The sequence below is a fragment of the Octodon degus genome, unplaced genomic scaffold (genome assembly GCF_000260255.1).
Source record: "Octodon degus isolate 3935 unplaced genomic scaffold, OctDeg1.0 scaffold00215, whole genome shotgun sequence".
Classification (NCBI taxonomy): domain Eukaryota; kingdom Metazoa; phylum Chordata; class Mammalia; order Rodentia; family Octodontidae; genus Octodon; species Octodon degus.
This window is the reverse complement of record NW_004524791.1, coordinates 2,617,338-2,634,524: the sequence shown is the minus strand read 5'-3', so window position 1 is coordinate 2,634,524 and position 17,187 is coordinate 2,617,338. Positions and strand designations below refer to the sequence as shown.

The 17,187-nt window shown below is 46.2% G+C and overlaps 1 protein-coding gene and 1 pseudogene across 2 annotated transcripts in view; one reads left to right on the top strand and one right to left on the bottom strand.

The window, feature by feature from the left end:
- LOC111813708 overlaps window positions 1-17,187 on the top strand; it is a 97,405-nt pseudogene that overhangs the window by 16,949 nt on the left and 63,269 nt on the right.
- Window positions 1-17,187, bottom strand: part of Ankrd11 (ankyrin repeat domain 11) — a 181,956-nt gene that overhangs the window by 102,849 nt on the left and 61,920 nt on the right. For both annotated transcript variants that reach the window (XM_004644991.2, XM_023705233.1), the window contains exon 2: window positions 15,154-15,217. The gene's annotated coding sequence lies outside the window, so the exon portion shown is untranslated. The remainder of the gene's footprint in view (window positions 1-15,153; window positions 15,218-17,187) is intronic.

The window sequence follows — 17,187 nt, the reverse complement described above, 5'->3', positions numbered from 1 at the left end:
GGAAAAAGGGAGGGAGGGGGGTGTAAAAATTCAAATAATTCCTCAAATTCTCTATTCCGTTATCTCAAATACATTTCAACTGATATGCTAATTTGTTTCATTTGGGCCGGCCAGATATCTCAGCAGATTAAAAGCAGCTGCTTAGGCAGATGCAGGGACAGGTTCGACCCCAGCCCTACCCGCCCTACCCCCCACGTGCTGTGCAAGCTCTGCCCCTGGGGCACACTGAGATGGGAATGAGACTGGGCAGGGTAGCCCGCCTGTAATCTCAGGGCTTGGGAGACTGAAAAACAGGAAGGATCACTACCAAGTCCAATCTGTGTAATGAGACCCCAAGACCCTATAGATCACGCACTTGCACACAGAAGCACACATGTATTGCAAGGGAAAGACTTCAGGTGGGTTTGGTTTTGTTTGCGGAGCAGGGTATGGAACTCAGGGCCTTATACATGCTAAAAAAATCTCTGTCCACTACGCTGAACTACATCCCCAAGCCCAAGTTAAATATTTTTAATATGCAGTGCCCAACTCCAAGCTGCCAATAAGGATTACTCACTTTAAATACAAACACAGGCCTGGCTGTGTGTGTGGATTGCCACTGGCAGTCAAGCATTCAGCAAAGCACTTGCTCAGTGTGTACAACTGCTACTGTCCTTCCCCCACCCACCCACCCCTCCAAAAAAAACTTTATAAAGACTCAAATAGTTTATAAGTAAAAAGTGGCAAGAAGATATGGTATGGTCACTTGCGTCAGAAAGAGCAGCTATTTTACACCAAACAAGACATTCTGAGAAAGAGACTGCTGGGATGATGGTCAGCTCCCCACGATAAGCAAGCCTCCTTGTCAAGAGGCCTACCTGCTTTCAGCCTTATGTCCCACAGCTGAACTTTGAACACAGCTGCACATGTGTGCACTGAACCATAATAACCTCTCAGTAGCCAACAGGACAAGAAAACAAAATCAGCAAGGATACTGACTGGCCGTATCTAGGTTACCACAAGGGTCATTTTCTGAAAACTTCAAATGGGCCTCCATTCTTTTCCATGTAAGGGAAGACAAGAAGCACCACATGAAAGTTCTCAAAGCGTTTACTCTGGGCAGCCTGTGGGTCAGAACCAAGCCTGCTGTGCCCATGCCTCAGGCTCCACTACAGAAGTTACCTGCTGATGCAGTGGCCAGGACATTTCCTGTGCCACAAACAGCAACCTGAACTGCCTTCTCCTAGGTCACCACAGCCCAGGGCCTTGCTTCTCAGTCACCACACACCTCGCACAAGCCCTAGGGCTGTTGTCCTCTACCCCGGAAGTAATAAGTAGATAAATACATAAATAAGCAAGTGGGGACAGGTTTTAACTTGTTCCTTCATCTAGGGAAGAAAAACCCATTCCTATCTCAATCTTCAGCTGGCCTTCCTGTTCCCTTCACCCAAAATTCCCTTTCTAAACTCCAGGGTTATTTTTTCACATTTTACTTATTATTCAAAGCTCACCCAAAGGCTATCCACCAGTGAAGCCTCAGGGCAACCCAGGAAGTCCGGCCTCTCCCTCCTTCCACATCACAGCGGAGCGCGGCAGGCTTCGCACACCAGCACCTTCTTGCTAGACACTAGCCCATCCCACCTGTGTCAAGGGTCCACACCACAGCCTATGCCATAAGCACAGGCCTCAGCTGAGAACGGTCCCTGTGCACACGGAGCTTGAGTTCCTCAAAGTCAATGAAATAGCAACCCCACCCTCGCCCCAGACCTCTAGGAACTGAAGGGGAAGGGAAGACAGCAGCCCATACACATCTCAGCTGAGGACAGGGAGAGCTAGCACCCTCTTTGTGGAAACCCTACAGAGCTGCGCTGGGCACCTTACACACAATAGAAGCTAACAGGTTACCCAACAGAATAAAATACATCAGACAGAATTGCCATTTTGCTGTGCCTGGTCTGTCCCAAGCCTGTGATATCACCCTCAAAAATCAACACTTCTCTTAAACTAAAGCCACCTGTCACAGAACGGAGGTTTTGTTCATCATCTGATTAAACCTGAAGTTCCTGTTTTAGGGTAAGGGAGCTGATAAGGCTATACACTATCTATCCATATTAAATAGTCTACAGAGGGTTATGAACCCTCCTTTCGAATCAGAGCTGATAGGCTCCAACACTGCCAGAGCCCTCAAGTCAAGGCCTCCTTGGCGCCCAACTCAGCAATGTCTGTAAGACTACAGTATTTACTGCTGGGTTTAGAGAGCACACTACATGCAAAAAGACCCCCACACCAAGAATGCATAATGCTGTATCTTAAGCCATTACAAATGGTACCATCTTAAAAGAGCTGCAAACTTTGGAAAAACAAGACAGGTCACTGCTGCAACTGACCATGATAAACTACAGGACATAATTAGAATAAGCCAAGGAGGTAGCACCACTGAAATAACCAGAAATCTCTGGTCTAGAAAATCAGACACATACTCATTTGGAGGCAGCTTCTGCCAGAAGAATTACGTAACTGAAAATGAACTGGGTAAGCCAGGGAAGGGCAGTATGCTGCCAGAGGACCGGATGGTCACTTCCAGCTCCACGTCCTGGGAGCAAAGTCCAGCTTAAAAGAACCCTGACACAGGCTGTTACATAAGAAATCCATCGTGGCCTATGGGGACACCTGCAGACCACCAGGTCAGAAGAAAGACAGCCCAGGACCCCATGAGCTAAGTTCACGTGTAGCCTGTGAGCACAGATCTACTCTAACAGGGGACCAATAACTACACTTCCAGGAAAGCTCCAGAAGGGACTCAAAAGCCAAGTCCCACCAAATCAGAGCCCTCAGAACCTGCACAGAGTCCTGAGCCTAAGTACTGGGGAGAGTTAGTAAATACAAGCAGATTCTCCTAAAGGTGCAAAAACTGTTTAAAGTTGTCAGTAAGCACTGAGCCTCCCTGAACTCATTCAGCTGCAGACAGACTGAATGATTCTCAGACAGACTGAATCATTCAGCAAAGCTATTTCCAAAGCCTGGTCTGGATATCTGGTAATCTGAACAACTAATCTGAAGGCAATAGTATGCAATACAGTAACCATTGTGTGGAGGGGGGAAAAAAGCATAGTCTGAGGATCCAGGGGAGTCCACAGGTTTGACACTACCTTCACAGTTCTGCCTCTTGAGGGAGGCTGACACCAAACCTGATGTCCAATTCATATACACAGCTCTGTGATCGAACAGGGACTAAATTCCAAGAACTGAGAACCTGTCCTATATATGCCTGCCTGGCAAGAACCTCTTCCACAACAGATGTACTGACTCTTCCTCGGGAAAAACCATTCTTTCATGACAGAATGACTGATTACATACTCTGGCTATTCCGACATGGCACTGGCAGAGCCTTCCCAAGAAATGAACAAAAGGAGATGGCTACTTCAAGAAAATACAGGACCAGTGTTTGGTCAACACTAAAAATCAAATTTCCAGTCAAAGACTACAATTTTGAGATCTCTGCACCAGATGTGAACAGCTTCTGATGACTCAAAGGCCTTTAGAAGCTACGTGGGCTTGTTCTGGCGTACCAAAATAAAGCAGCCCCACGTACATAATTCCACAGACATCATCCTTGGTGACCCACATGAATATAACACATGTGGTCCAAGACTCAGGCACGGGCATAAGACTGCACAATGAGGCCCTGAAACGCAAGCATGACATAAACACATGCCAGGTTTTGGTGTTCTATCAAACATTTCCAACATTATGACCAAAAGCTACTAAACTACTCTTCCATTTCAAATAAGATGTTGTCTTTGCACTTCAAACAGAACACATCACAACAATTGCAGAAGCAGATGTGAGAATACAGCGGTCATCTATCTAGCTACAAATTCATGGCATTTGTAAAATGTTAAAACAATGACCCTCTAATCACTAAATTTTTGTTTTGAAAAATAGATATTTTTAATAAGAATGAGCTACTTGTATTAATACACAATTAGTTTCTTACCCCTATTTGTAAATGAAGTTATTACATAAACATTTTCCAGATCTTTCAGGTGTAGCTTGGTAAACACCAAGAGACATATCTACACCTATGTCCCCAAAGGTTCTCTGGGATCTTCCATGTGTGGCATATAAAGAGGTCCAGAGGATCAGTGGCCTGGAACTAAGGCACCAACTTCCAAGACCTTGCTCACAACAGAAACCTTCGGTATCTCACTCCTTAGATCCCACTCTAAATGCTGTGAGGATGAGGAAAGATGAGTTTTTCTACCGAAGCACCGGCAGCTTTCTCAGGGCTGGGCTATCCCGTTCTCAGTCAGCAGCCCAGAGAGGCAGGGGTAGTTTCTGCACAGGCATAGGAACAGCACAGGGCTGTAGACTCCACGGAGGAACACTGCAAACCTGTTCTGGTTTGGTTTGGTTTTGTTTGCGGATCTGGGGATTGAACTCAGGCCCTTGCAAGTGCTAATTCTACTCAGCTATCTCCCCGGCCACAAACTTGTCTTTAAGGCAGTAAGAATCACTATTTCACATCTTCCTTTGTCCTTCTTCGGGCCCTGACCAGCACCCTTCTCCTAACTGCAACAGAAGTCATACTTGGAAAGGACGGTAGCCGAGGAAGGTCTGCCCCACAGCCTCTGAGCTGCCAGTGAGCAGATGTGAGCCTCTTCCTGGGATCAGGCTCTGCACACCTGATCAAGACAGTAGCCTCAGAGGCCATGAAGACACAAAGGAGCATTCCAGAAGCCCATGGGAAGAGGCTGTGTGCTGTGATTTGACTCTGTGACAGTTTAGAGAAGACAAACCTGTGACAATAAAATGATCTGTGCTGGCCAAGAATTCGGGGCAAGTAGGGCTGCACAGGTGGAGCACCAGGGATTTTCAGGGCAATGACACTCCCCTTAACACCACAATGGTGATTATGTGTCACTGTTCATCTGTCCAAATACAGAGTACACAACACCCAGAGAGAAACCTGATGTAAGTGTGAACACCATGACAGTTGAGTGTGAGTGTGATAGTGATAGATGGACCACACTGCAGTACACTGCCGACATGCAGGAGGCTGTTGAATACTCTGGACTTCAGGTCAGTTTGCCTGTGAACACCAGACTGCTGTGAAGACTAGTCTTTTTTTTTCAAATCTTAAACTTCAAAAAAAAAAAAAAAAACCTAGTCTTTTTTAAAAAATTCCATGACAAAGGCCAAACTCAGAGCTACATCCCCAGCCCCAACTAGTTCTTTTAAAAAAACGTCACCCTCCTCCCACAAAGCTACAGTGTGTAACAAAGGGAGCTGAACTTTCAAAACTCACAATACTAGGTCCCAGAGACCCTGAAAGCAGTCCACTAGGTACCAAGGCCTTTATTTTACATAACAATGTGGCAGGAACTCCAGGGTCTGGCCTCACCATCATCTGGAATTCATCTCAACATAGGATCAATATTCTATCTCCAAATGCCCCTTCAACCTCTACACATCCCTGTTTACAAGCCTCTGATCACCTCCCGTTACAAACAAGCTAATACACCCACTGCTCATGGGCCTGATATGAACAGTGACCCCCCCACCCAAATGAAAAAGTGATAATTATCTACACACAGACAAGTTCAAGTCTTAGAAGTCATAAAATTACAGACCATGAAGCCATTCAAAATTCTACCTGGGAGTTGGGAATGGTGAAATCTTAAGGCATAGGATCATAAGTTCCAGCCTGCCTGAACAAAATTTTGAGACACTGTCTCTAAACGGGGTGAGGTGGGTGAGGGGGCTTGCTCAAGGGCTTCCTTAGCAATACACAAGGCCTTGGGTTCAATCCCCAAAATCACCAAAAAAGAAACACTTAAAGTTAGGGTGTAGTTTATTGGTAAAAGCACTTTCCCTGGGCTTGATCCCCAGCCTACAATAATCACGTAATTATTCTCACATTTGGGCTGTGGCACATGCCATTAAGAGCGACTCAAGAGACTCAGGAAGAGTACTTGAACCCAGGCCAACATGGGCAACATAGCAAAAGTCTGCCTTCATCATAAAATATCACAGTTGGATCATGGAAAACTAATAACATTTAAAACAAAATACAAAATTTTATATACAATGCACTGTTTATTTTGTAAAAAGCATTCAAAATTTTTACTTTACTTTTTAATTTTTTTTTTAAATTTATTTATTTGATATAGGGTCTCATTATGCAGTTCCAACTCATAGTAACCTTCCTCTTTCAGTCTCCCCAGCTGGGATTACAGGTGTGTGCCACCACACCCAGTTCTGGGGCCAGTAAAGTGCGTCCAGGGATCTGGGGCCAGCACAGCATGCAGGGATCGAACTCCAGTCCTTGCACTTGCCAGGCAGGTGCTTAGACCACTGATGTATCTTTCCAGCCCCAGCCCACTTTACTTTTTTTTTCTTTTTTGATGGTAAGATTACTAAGTTTTTTATGTTTTCGTCTCTACTTTACTTACCAGTATTATAAGTTGTATTATGTCCCTAAAAAGACACACAGAGATCAACTCTTCAAACAGGGTTGGGTTGAGCTCCCAGGATGTCCCAAGACCAGCACAGCTGCTTCACTTATGCAAAGCAAAAATGTGACAGAGGCAGAAGCAGGGACTGAAACTAAAACCAAGGGACACCAGAGATTCCCGTAGATCCCAGCTGCTGGGAGGGGCTGGGTGGATCCCACAGAGCCCCCAGGCAACTGGGTCTTGGACCTCTGGCCTCCAGACTGAAGTGAATACATCTGCATTGGTGGGGCCCCTAGTATGTGGGGCTGTCAAGGGGCAGCCACACCAACAAATATACTCAGTTTTTTTCAAGGTCAGTGAATACTTTTAATGATAGGAAAGCCTCAATTTTCCTGTAAGACAGAATCAACATAGTTCTTAAAGATCTCAATTCACTGCATAAAATATCTGACCTTTCAACACAAGTAATATTTAGATTCCTATGTTTCATTTTAACTAGTCTTTGTAGGAAAAAAAAGGAGTTTACCTTAGTGACATTAACTCATAGTAATACTTAACCAGGACTCTTAACTTGACCAAGCCACAGGAAAGTACCTGACAATGACCTGTGACTTAATCTTCAGGGCAGATGTCTCAGATGAGGTGAACAGATAAAGCTCATTCCTGGTACCAGTTCTGATCCCAGCTAATCCCTAATCCTATACTTGCCCCAGACCAACTACAACCTCTGAATAATATCAAATAGGCTGTTTCTGATTTGTTTGATATTTAAAGGAACTTGAAACCAGCAGATTTAGCAATCTCTGAAGGCTGAAGCACCAACCGACTAGAACAAGCCTTCAGTGCTGTTACAGGGGATAATGAGGGAAGGGAGTAGGAAGCAGCCTATCACCTATCAGGTGCCCTGTAGAGGTGACACAGCCAACTTGAGAGGCAAGCATCAAACAAGTCCCAAAGACACGCCAGCAGGCATGCAGCACTTGGGTTCATGGTTGTTAGCCTGGGCAACATAACCTATCTAAAAAAGACATGAACAGGGATTCAGCCACTCCCCACTCTCTCTATTTAGTACTGCAACTGTAGCAAAATTTTCCTCTTAACTAAATCATCCCAGACTGACCCTGAGAGCCTCAAACCCAGCATCTGCACAGAACCATACCTGGGTACTGCCTGCGAAAACCAGAAACTTAAAAGTAGTCCATTTTCAAGATTAGTCTTTAACTCAGAATGGAAAGCAATTTGCAGACAAAATTTCCGCTTCTCTGGAGATGTGACTGAGGTCACACATCTGAAAGTCCCTAACAAAGGAAAAGGGTAGATAAGTCAATAAAATATGGCTCTGATTGGAAAAGTACTGATACCCACCTGTGGCTTAATCATTTGCCCTTAAACCCACAAAATGTTTGCAGAGGGGGCGGGCCAAGGGGATATCCTAATAAAATCTATGGGACATCTGGAAGATGTACCCCTCAGAGTACTTAACCAGTAACACACTGAGGGTAGGGACCTGCATGCTAGGAGAGAAACTGCTTGCTGTGCCTGTTAGGCTGGGACTCGCTCTTGTAAGATGGAAAACAGCCTCACTTTCATTAGACTTCCGGTGCTAGGTCTGATCTGACCTTTGCACACAATCACAGGTGATGGGCACTTGTCCCTCACGCTGCCCAGGTGTAGCCCACCACTACCAAAACAAGCCTGCACTGAGGCTACGTGATTTAGAAGAGCATTTCCGTATTGAACCCACATGCCACACAACATGGAATGTGTCTCAACTTTCTAGACAGTGCTTCAGAGAGATTCCTTTGACAAGACCCTACACTTGTTCTACTTTAAGAAGGCTAAGAAGAGTAGCCCTCCTCCGCTATCCCCAGCCATGGCCCTTCGCTATCCCATGGCAGTGGGCCTCAACGTGAGCAAACCACCATCACAGACATCTCATCAAACACACCAAGTTCGTGTGGGACATGATCCAGGAGGTGTGCAGCTTCGCCCCCTACAAGCAGCACGCCATGGAGCTGCTCAAGGTCTCCAAGGACAAGCATGCCCTCAAGTTCATCAAGTAAAGTGTGGGGACGCACATCCACGCCAAAAGGAAGTGTGAGGAGCTGAGCAACGTGCTGGTCACCATGAGGAGGGCAGGTGCCAAGAAGGACTGAGCCCCTCTGGAATAAAGCTTTGCAGGGAAAAAAAAGAAGAAGGCTGATAAAGGAGCCAGCAAGATAACTCAGCAAACTAAGCACCTGATCCCAGTGCTGGGGAGGCTGAAAACAGGCACATCACTAGGAGTCCAAGCTGTGTAGTGAGACCCTGTACCACCCACCCACCCACCCACCCACACACACACACTGATAATAATACGTGGTGTGTACCAACTCAGACCATTTGCAAAAGGTTTTTAAAACAGTGTGGAGCTAGGGATGGTGGTGTATACCTATAATTCCAGCATCCAGGAAGGCTGAGGCAGGAAGACTGCAAATTAGATCCCAACCTGGGCAACTCTGCAAGACCCTATCTCAAAATAAAAAATAAGGGCAGGGGGACACAGGACCCAGATAAGGTGCGTGCTGGTCTGAGGCTACTAGAATGCAAGAGGCCTGAGTGTCTTGTGCACCTACACACACACACACACACACACACACACACACACACACACACACAGCTGCTGGCCATACTTCCACTACTTAAGGAAGACTCTCAGCACAGGTGAAGCAGCTACAGAGCGAGGCTGAGCTCTAATAGAAAATCCCAGATAAAGTGACCTAACATATATCTAACCAGAATTAGACAATAGCAGCAGCTTATCCCCAAAACTGATAGACCCAAGAAGTGTGTATGATAAACCCTGATGCCTCCCTGGGCAGTAACTTAAGAGCATCAAGATGATACAACCAACAGAAGACAGACAGACATCCAAACCCGAGGCACACCAACCACACCTGTGACTAAAGTCCCAAACTACAAAGAATCGCAGCGCGAACACTAGGCGGCTGTTGGCCAGACACTGATAAGTACCAGTACCACCCGGCCAGGAACCACATTGCAGAAAACGAGTTCCCGTGGATGTCAGTACCTGCAGACTGGCCAGCCAAGGCAGGGGGACACTGCAACAAGTCCCACCGCAAGTGGGACTGCTCAGGAGTATAGGGACAGGGGCAGCCCAGTGAGGGTAACTGAGGCCTGGTTTGGAACTTCTGCTCCCCCACAAAGCATTACATCACAAGCAAATGCCTCAGTGAGCAGCAAACACAGTGATGGGAAGGAAGCCAGCTTTCTGGAAGCAAAAGACAAAAGAAATAAAGTATCACGGAAAGCACTTGAAATCTAGAAACCCAATGTATCCCACAAGCAATCCTTTCCTGCATGTGAAGATTGTTACTCTGCTACTACGGTACCCTTCAGGAATCAGAAAGGAGGCATCAGTATAGTGGGTTGGATGAAGGAATGGAAAGCTGCCTGTGCAGATGCTGCCAACACTCCAAGGGCTGCCGCCTGAGATCGACCATTCCTGGACCTGACTCCAGCCGGGACACCGGCCAACACCACTCTTAGCAAGCCCTGAGCAGCACCACCTCCGTACTACAGCATGCTGTGTCTTTAACAAAATCTAAAGAAAAGCAGCACTCACAGGTATGCAGGGCCATTAACTCCTTCTACCTATATGGCTGTTCTGAGGACCAAAACAGCAAGAAGCCAGTGTCACTTTGACCTCCCAAGCACTACCAATATGGAACCACTATGTCAATCACACTACTAGCTTCTGAGTGGCATTCAAACAGACTTAGCAAAAGTGGCATCCACAGCCCACGACAAGCATAGACTTTTATTTAAAACTGACGTCCACAAGGAAGCATGTGATGGCTTCTATGATGCACAGCTGCCACACATCTCCAACCCCACCCCAAGGCACAATCAGGACCAGTGCACCCTGGCAAGGTCAGTGCGACTTTCACTAAGTTCACCAGCTGAGGCTGCGAGTGCAAAGGGCAAGGGAGCCTGCTCAAGGAAAAGGAAGGAGAGTAGGCAGTGCTGACAGAGCCTCTTTAGGCAAGGTCCCTTCTATCAGCCACCTCACCAGGCTGTTAGTCACTTACCAGAAAACATGCCACCAGGGTGTGATGCCCTTAAGGTCATCTACAGCACCCTTCTCCCACCCAGACCCCACATTCAGGGCTCCAGGTTCTCACTCCTTACCCACCACGGGCTCCTAGGCAGGGCAGACATGAAATCATGCCATAGATTTCAGATTGCTGCTTCTTTTTTTTTTAATCTTTTATTTTGGTACAGGGTCTCACTACGCAGCTCAGACTTCTGATCCTCCTGTCTCAGCCTCCCCAGCATTAGGATCACAGGCATGTGCTACCAAGGCCGATTTCAAGGGACCAGCAGGACATGTGGTACTGGGAACTGAACCTAGGTCCTTGTGCTTGCCAGGCAGGTGCTTAGCCCACTGAGCTATCTCCCTAGCCCTGCTTCTACGTGGGTTCTTTTCATTTCTGTTTCTGTTGTGCCGGGCATTGATCTCTGGACCTTGAGCTTGCCAGGCATGCACTGAGCTATCTCCCAGCCCTGACACAGATTGCAGAGTGCCCTCACGGTCCTAACTCTGGTTACATCCTTCGTCTTCCACTTCTTATGAAAACAGCCACAGCACTTCTAGTCATTTTGTTCTAAAATGAATACAGGCGCGGTGATCTGCAGAACATACGTGTTAGGCCGGAAACTCCAAACACAGCACAGATGCTTCCTCTCGTTCCATCAGGCTTCACCCCACCATTCTCCAAGATATTAGGGGTGGGAGAGCAGTCAAGGGCAAAGGTGCCACTGTGACTCTGGCAAGGTCATGGCTCACCCATAGGGAAGCACCTTGTGTCTAGCACACACTGGCAAAACAAAGCCAGGACAGGTTCAGGCATACCAGTGCTTGGATCTGAGGGAAAGAACACTGATAAGGGCAATACACCTGGAGGCTAGAGCGCACCAGCACCTGCTTGGACCAAAGACAGGACACACTCCATTAGAGAGGACTCAGGTGTCCTTCTAGAGCTGATGAGCAGTATCTAACAGCACAGGATGCAGCAGTTCTCCCAGGCCTGGCACCCTTAGCATGTGGGCACCTCCCAGAAGCAATGGGAAAGCACTATGGAACTGCGGGAAGAGGCAGAGGTGCTTGGAAGGAAATTGTGACACCTACAGAATTTGTAGCCTGAGAGAGGAACCAGCCAGGGCAATTTGGCAAACCCTGCATCAAATACAAAATACAAAAAACATACGGCTGTGTACACAGCTTAATAGTACAGCACCCCTGGATTTAATCTCCAATGCACCCCACATCCCAAAAAGGGCAGCAGCAAGGGGTGGGAAAGCTGTTCAGAAAGTCAAACACATTTCATATTAACAAATCTAACTGAAAATAAAAGAAATAAAAATAAAAAATCTAACCCAAATGACATTTGATGCTCTGTAAGTTATTTGTAGTTTCAGGGAACCCAACCACAGTAAATTCCCTAGAACACTAAAATTACAAAAACTGATTATACTAAAGAACCACCTGGTAATTTATATTGGCATAATTAGCTATGTACATTTCTTTAATAATAAACCAAAGTGTGCTTTGTTATCTATTTTTAAATCCTAACAAAAACTTTTCTGTGTTAAAAACGGAAGAGAATTAGCATTAGAACCTACAAATTCCTTACAAGTCTACAAATCCAAACCAGCATCACAGTAAGTCTTCTACCACCATAGAGGAAGCAAGCCCAGCATCCATAACCATGGCCAGTAGCCTGGGAGTGTCAGGGTCACATTTAGGGACATTATGTACATCATTTTTTCACATGCGTTACAAGTTCAATGTTTCAAGTCAAAAGAGATTGCTCTTCTTTTCTTTTTGGCAGTGTCCTGCCGAGAACCAAACCAAGGGTCTCTTGCACACAAACAAGTGATCCACTACTAATCTATACCTCCAGCCCTCAGCTTTTTAAGCATTTATTTATTTAAAAAATATAAAACATGAAGCTGGGCATTTTCAGTGCACACCTGTAACCCCAGCACTCTGGGAGGCTGATGCAAGAGAACCATAAGTTTGAGCCATGCCTGGGCAACTCAGAGGGATCCTGTGTCAATATTTTAAAAAGAGGAAGAAGAAGAAAAAGTTAAAAGGGCTGGGACTATAGCTCAGTGCAAAGGTCCTTGGTTCAACTCCCAGTACCACCGAAATAAAGAGGGACTCCATCCAAACATCCAAACTTCCTGTCATATAAATAACACTGGCTTTATTACGATGACATAACCACTTTCAAAAAACAATGTTGCTAGGTGGGGTGGTATAAGCATACAATCCCAGCACTTAAGAAGCTGAGCCGGGAAGAATCTGAGTTCAAGGCCAGGCTGGACTTTACAGCAAGATTCTGTTGAGACAGACAGATAGGATTTTTAGGAACCGTCATCCCCATTTTGTAAGAAGTGTAATTCAGTATTCATATGTAGCTCAGGTCAGTCCTGGACAACTATGGAGACACACTCAAGGTAAGCTGGCACCCTGAGTCATCAGAGATCACCTTGATTTTGCCACTACCATGAAAAGTCAAAAACCTGGAGCCTTGTAACTCATCAGGAAAGATGCTAACAAAAAGAGAGATGCACTGGTGGACAGCCTAAGCCAGAACTGTATAAACGTAAGAAAAGAGAAAACAAACAAACAAAAAAATCTATTTTAAACGGATAGTCTCACTTCCACTAAGAGTTCTATGATGGGAGTGACCATCACCAGATCCCAGGAGGAAAATGGAGGTGAGAAGAGCTGAAGAAACATGCTGTTCACACAGAAGCACAGGTTGTCCTGTCCCTGGCAAGGCCCCAGGCAGGATGAGCCCAGTGTCCATCCACAGAGCACCTCAGTGACACAGGCAGCGTGGCACAGGCGCACAGCACTGCATACCATCAGGCCCACTGCCAGGAACTGTGACCTTGCACCTCCATCATTCAAACTCTACTTTAAGTCACCAAAATGAAAATAATAAAAAGGAACAAGTGATGCAAAAAGGAATGAAAACTTACTACAGAGCCCAAAGAACTGTTTTTAACTCTGCCTTTTAAGGAAAGGCCACGGAGGACAACCCTCAGGAGAAGGCTCTGGCTGCTCATGGGTCCTGAGGCAGCTACACACTGCTCCCCATCAGGGCTAGGAGGCTCCCTGCTACACAGGAAGACACTGTCCTGAGTAGGGATAGCAAAGACAAAGAAGTCACACAATACATTTACAGTTCACAGAAACAGATGGAAATAAGCACCTTGGACTATCATTAGAGTGTGCGCAAAAGATCGCTGTAGATCCTGCAGTCTAATACTTTCCAAGCTCACATGTTCTCCAGCTCAGCCTCCACTGGGTGCAGACCAAGAAAGTCAACCTCACATTCTGAGGACAGAGTCGGATATGGTTTCCTCTAACTTGATTTCATGTCTTGTTTCGTTTTGATAGGTTCCACCATGTTGTGCAGGCTGGCCTCCAACTCATAGCAATCCTACCGCCTCAGCCTCCAGAGTGCTGGGGTTACAGACCTACACCATCACACCTGGTTTCTAATTTGGAAAATGTGCTGAGTCAATAAATGCTCATTAATAACCAAATTTTCACATAAAGACAAGCAGCATTCTGCTTTTCCTTATTACCTGTTAAGGTTCCCTTTCCAAAGTGGTATGGGAGGGAGGCTGGCTGGCCCGCCATGATCTCTTTTTCCTGCATTGCACCTTGACTCATGACAGCTCCCTCTGATGACAACCAAGCCAGACTCACCTTCAAGCCTGACAAATACCACCTGACCATCAACACCTCCCACTGGCAGTTGCCTCCCTAACTGCTCCCCACCCTGAGAAAAAACAGCAGGCCTATCACCAAAGATGCCTTGCCTTTGTGACCAAGCAAACACTCTAGTCCAAGACTAGACCAGTCAGGCCAGTTTCAAAGTGGCCTGGCTCATCAGTGTCTGAATAAAGGGTAATATGTCTGATCATGTCTTCTAGGAGTAGCAACATAAAATAGATCACATACATGTGCACTGTTTTACTTTAGAACAGTAATTACTACATGGGCAATATACAAAAGACGAAAGCCATGTATGTCCCAAGGGAGGACTTCATCGTAGGTCAGACACAACAGAGCCTTCATGGACGCATACACTCCTCCTCTTGCACAGCATGCCAGGCGCACAGAATGAGGTGAGCAATGAGGCAAACAAGCAAGGATCCCCTTCCTTCCCCGGATCACACCATGGCCTCCAGCTTCTAGGAACAGCCTGAGTAGCAAGAAACAGCCCTGTCCCAGTGGTCCCTCCCTCTCCAGGTAGCACAGGACAGCATACCAGAGCCCCTAGCCTGCCCTGCTTCCTCCCAACACTCAGAGTGCCCAACAACTGCAACTGTAAAGTCTCCAGATTATCTGAGACTAGTGAAACTTGCAAAGAAGTAAATTTCTTTTCTAGGTGAAGCTAAAGACCCATCTGATTTTCAGTTGAGTTCCTTGTCACAGTGAAACCTCCACAGAGCTTACAGCTATCCCTAGGAGACACCCTGAGTGAAAGTCAGGACAAAAACCAAACAAAGAGTAAAACTCTACTGAGCCCAAGAACTTGGCATGGAAGCGCTGCACTGTCCTGCTGCTCACAGTCAGGAGCCAAGGTCAGCTCCACTGACCAAGGAGAGGAGGTAACACCACACTCACCGATTCCATGGCGGAAGTCAGCAGGGCTGAGCACTGTGTGTAGAGTCCAGCAGGGCTGGGTGTTCTGAAACAAAACAAAAGCCAAACATCAACGCCAACAAACCCCAGCTCTCTTCGTCACAACCAGCCATAGCGGGACTACAGAAAGCTGTCAAGATGCACTTGAGCTGCTCACATATATCCTCTCCCCACTCTCCGTCTTAGCACACCAGGACCACAGGCCACGCTGTGAGAAGCATGCCTTGCTGTCCTCCAGTTATGGGGCCTTCATTCCCTCCATGGGTCGAATGGAATTGGGCAGAAATTTCACAGTGAGACTCAAAACGCTGTCAAAATTATGCATGCTGAATGTTTGCACACCTCCTGCCCACACCTCCACCTGAGCACCGCCCTCATCCACTTAGGCTATGCCAGAGGTTCCTGCCTACCCAAGGCCCCATGGGGACCAACCCCTCCACAATGCCTACCAGCCCATTCCAGAGACAAGATTGTAAAGTAGATCAAATATCTTCATGTGATTGCAACTTGGTATCACTTGGAATCACGACTCCAGAATCCTGCCACCATGAGTGTGTTTTCTTCCCAACGCCCCAAGTCTTAGGTTATTATCCATCAAACTACATTTACCACTATCTGATTCTTCACCATTTTTACTAAATAAAGGCAATAGCTTCTAATCATAGTTTCTGATCAGCATAAGATAAGCAAGTCTATTTTACTTTTTTGAAACAAGGTTCCTTGCAATGTAACCCAGAATAGCCTTGAAATTGGGGATAATCTTCCTGTGTCAGCCTCCTGGGTGCTGGAATTACAAGTGTGTGCCACCATGCCTGGCTTTTAAAATGACCAATTCAGCCAGGTGAGGGTGCACACCTATAATCCCAGCACTCAGAAGGCTGAGGCAATAGGATTGCTGTGAGTTTGAAGTTAGCCGGAACTGCATATTGATACCCAGCTTAAAAAAAAAAAAAAAAAAGGCAATGACAGGCCTCAGTCCAAGATCTACATCTACAAAAACTGTTAGCGCACAGAGCTACTTTTTCATCACAGTCTTTTTTACAACCACAATCCTCACTAATATGAAATGGGCTGATTGGGTAACTTCTTATTAAAACCAATGACTGGCCATGGGAGGCCAGTACAGAGGGACACTATACACTCAGCTGGCACAACCATGAAATCCTGGGTTCTCTTCTGGGTGGCAGTCAAACCCAAACAACCTCAGGACTAAGTCTCTTCTTGTCTCTTCCCAACGAACCACAGAACAGCAACAGTGAACTATAGGGTTTTACGAGGCCAAGGTGGCGCTATGGCTCTCCTGGTAAATATTTCTTTTTCAATTTTTAAAAAATTTATTAGTACAGTATAATGGTAGCATTCATGGTGGCTAGTTGGTACATGTACAAAACACATGTTACTTGTCTTTGCTTCCTCCCTCCCACCTTCCCTTTCTTGGTCCTCTTCCGATCTACAGAAGATTGACCTCCCTGTCTCCTACCACACATGTCCACATGGGTGGCAGACATACGTATCAGGATTCATCTGGCAACACAAGACAATGCCTGCTCCCCAGGACAGACAACAACACTCACAGAAGCAACACAGTGTCTGACCCAACAAGTCAGACCGCTCAGGACTGCCATCACTCACCATAGGTCCAAAGGGGTCCAATCATTTCAAGTATGTTTATAGCAGGCATATTTGTAACTGCCAGAAAGGTGAGTCAGCCCACATGTCCCTCAAACTGTATAACCACACCACAGAACACTGCTTAGCACCAGAAAAGACAGAAGTAGAAATCTATATAGGCAGCCACTTAATATCCACTGGCCGAGATACAGGGACTTCCACCAATTTCTGAGTTATGTTTCTATGATTTCATTTATATGACATCCCTCAACAGCAAAATTTTAGAAAGAGAACAAAATATTGGTTTCCAGAGGTTAAAGAGAAGATGGTCAGAGACAGGTAGCTGTGCTAGAGGGCAGGAGATCCCCTTAGAGTGACAAATACCAGAGAAGCATATTCTCCTCC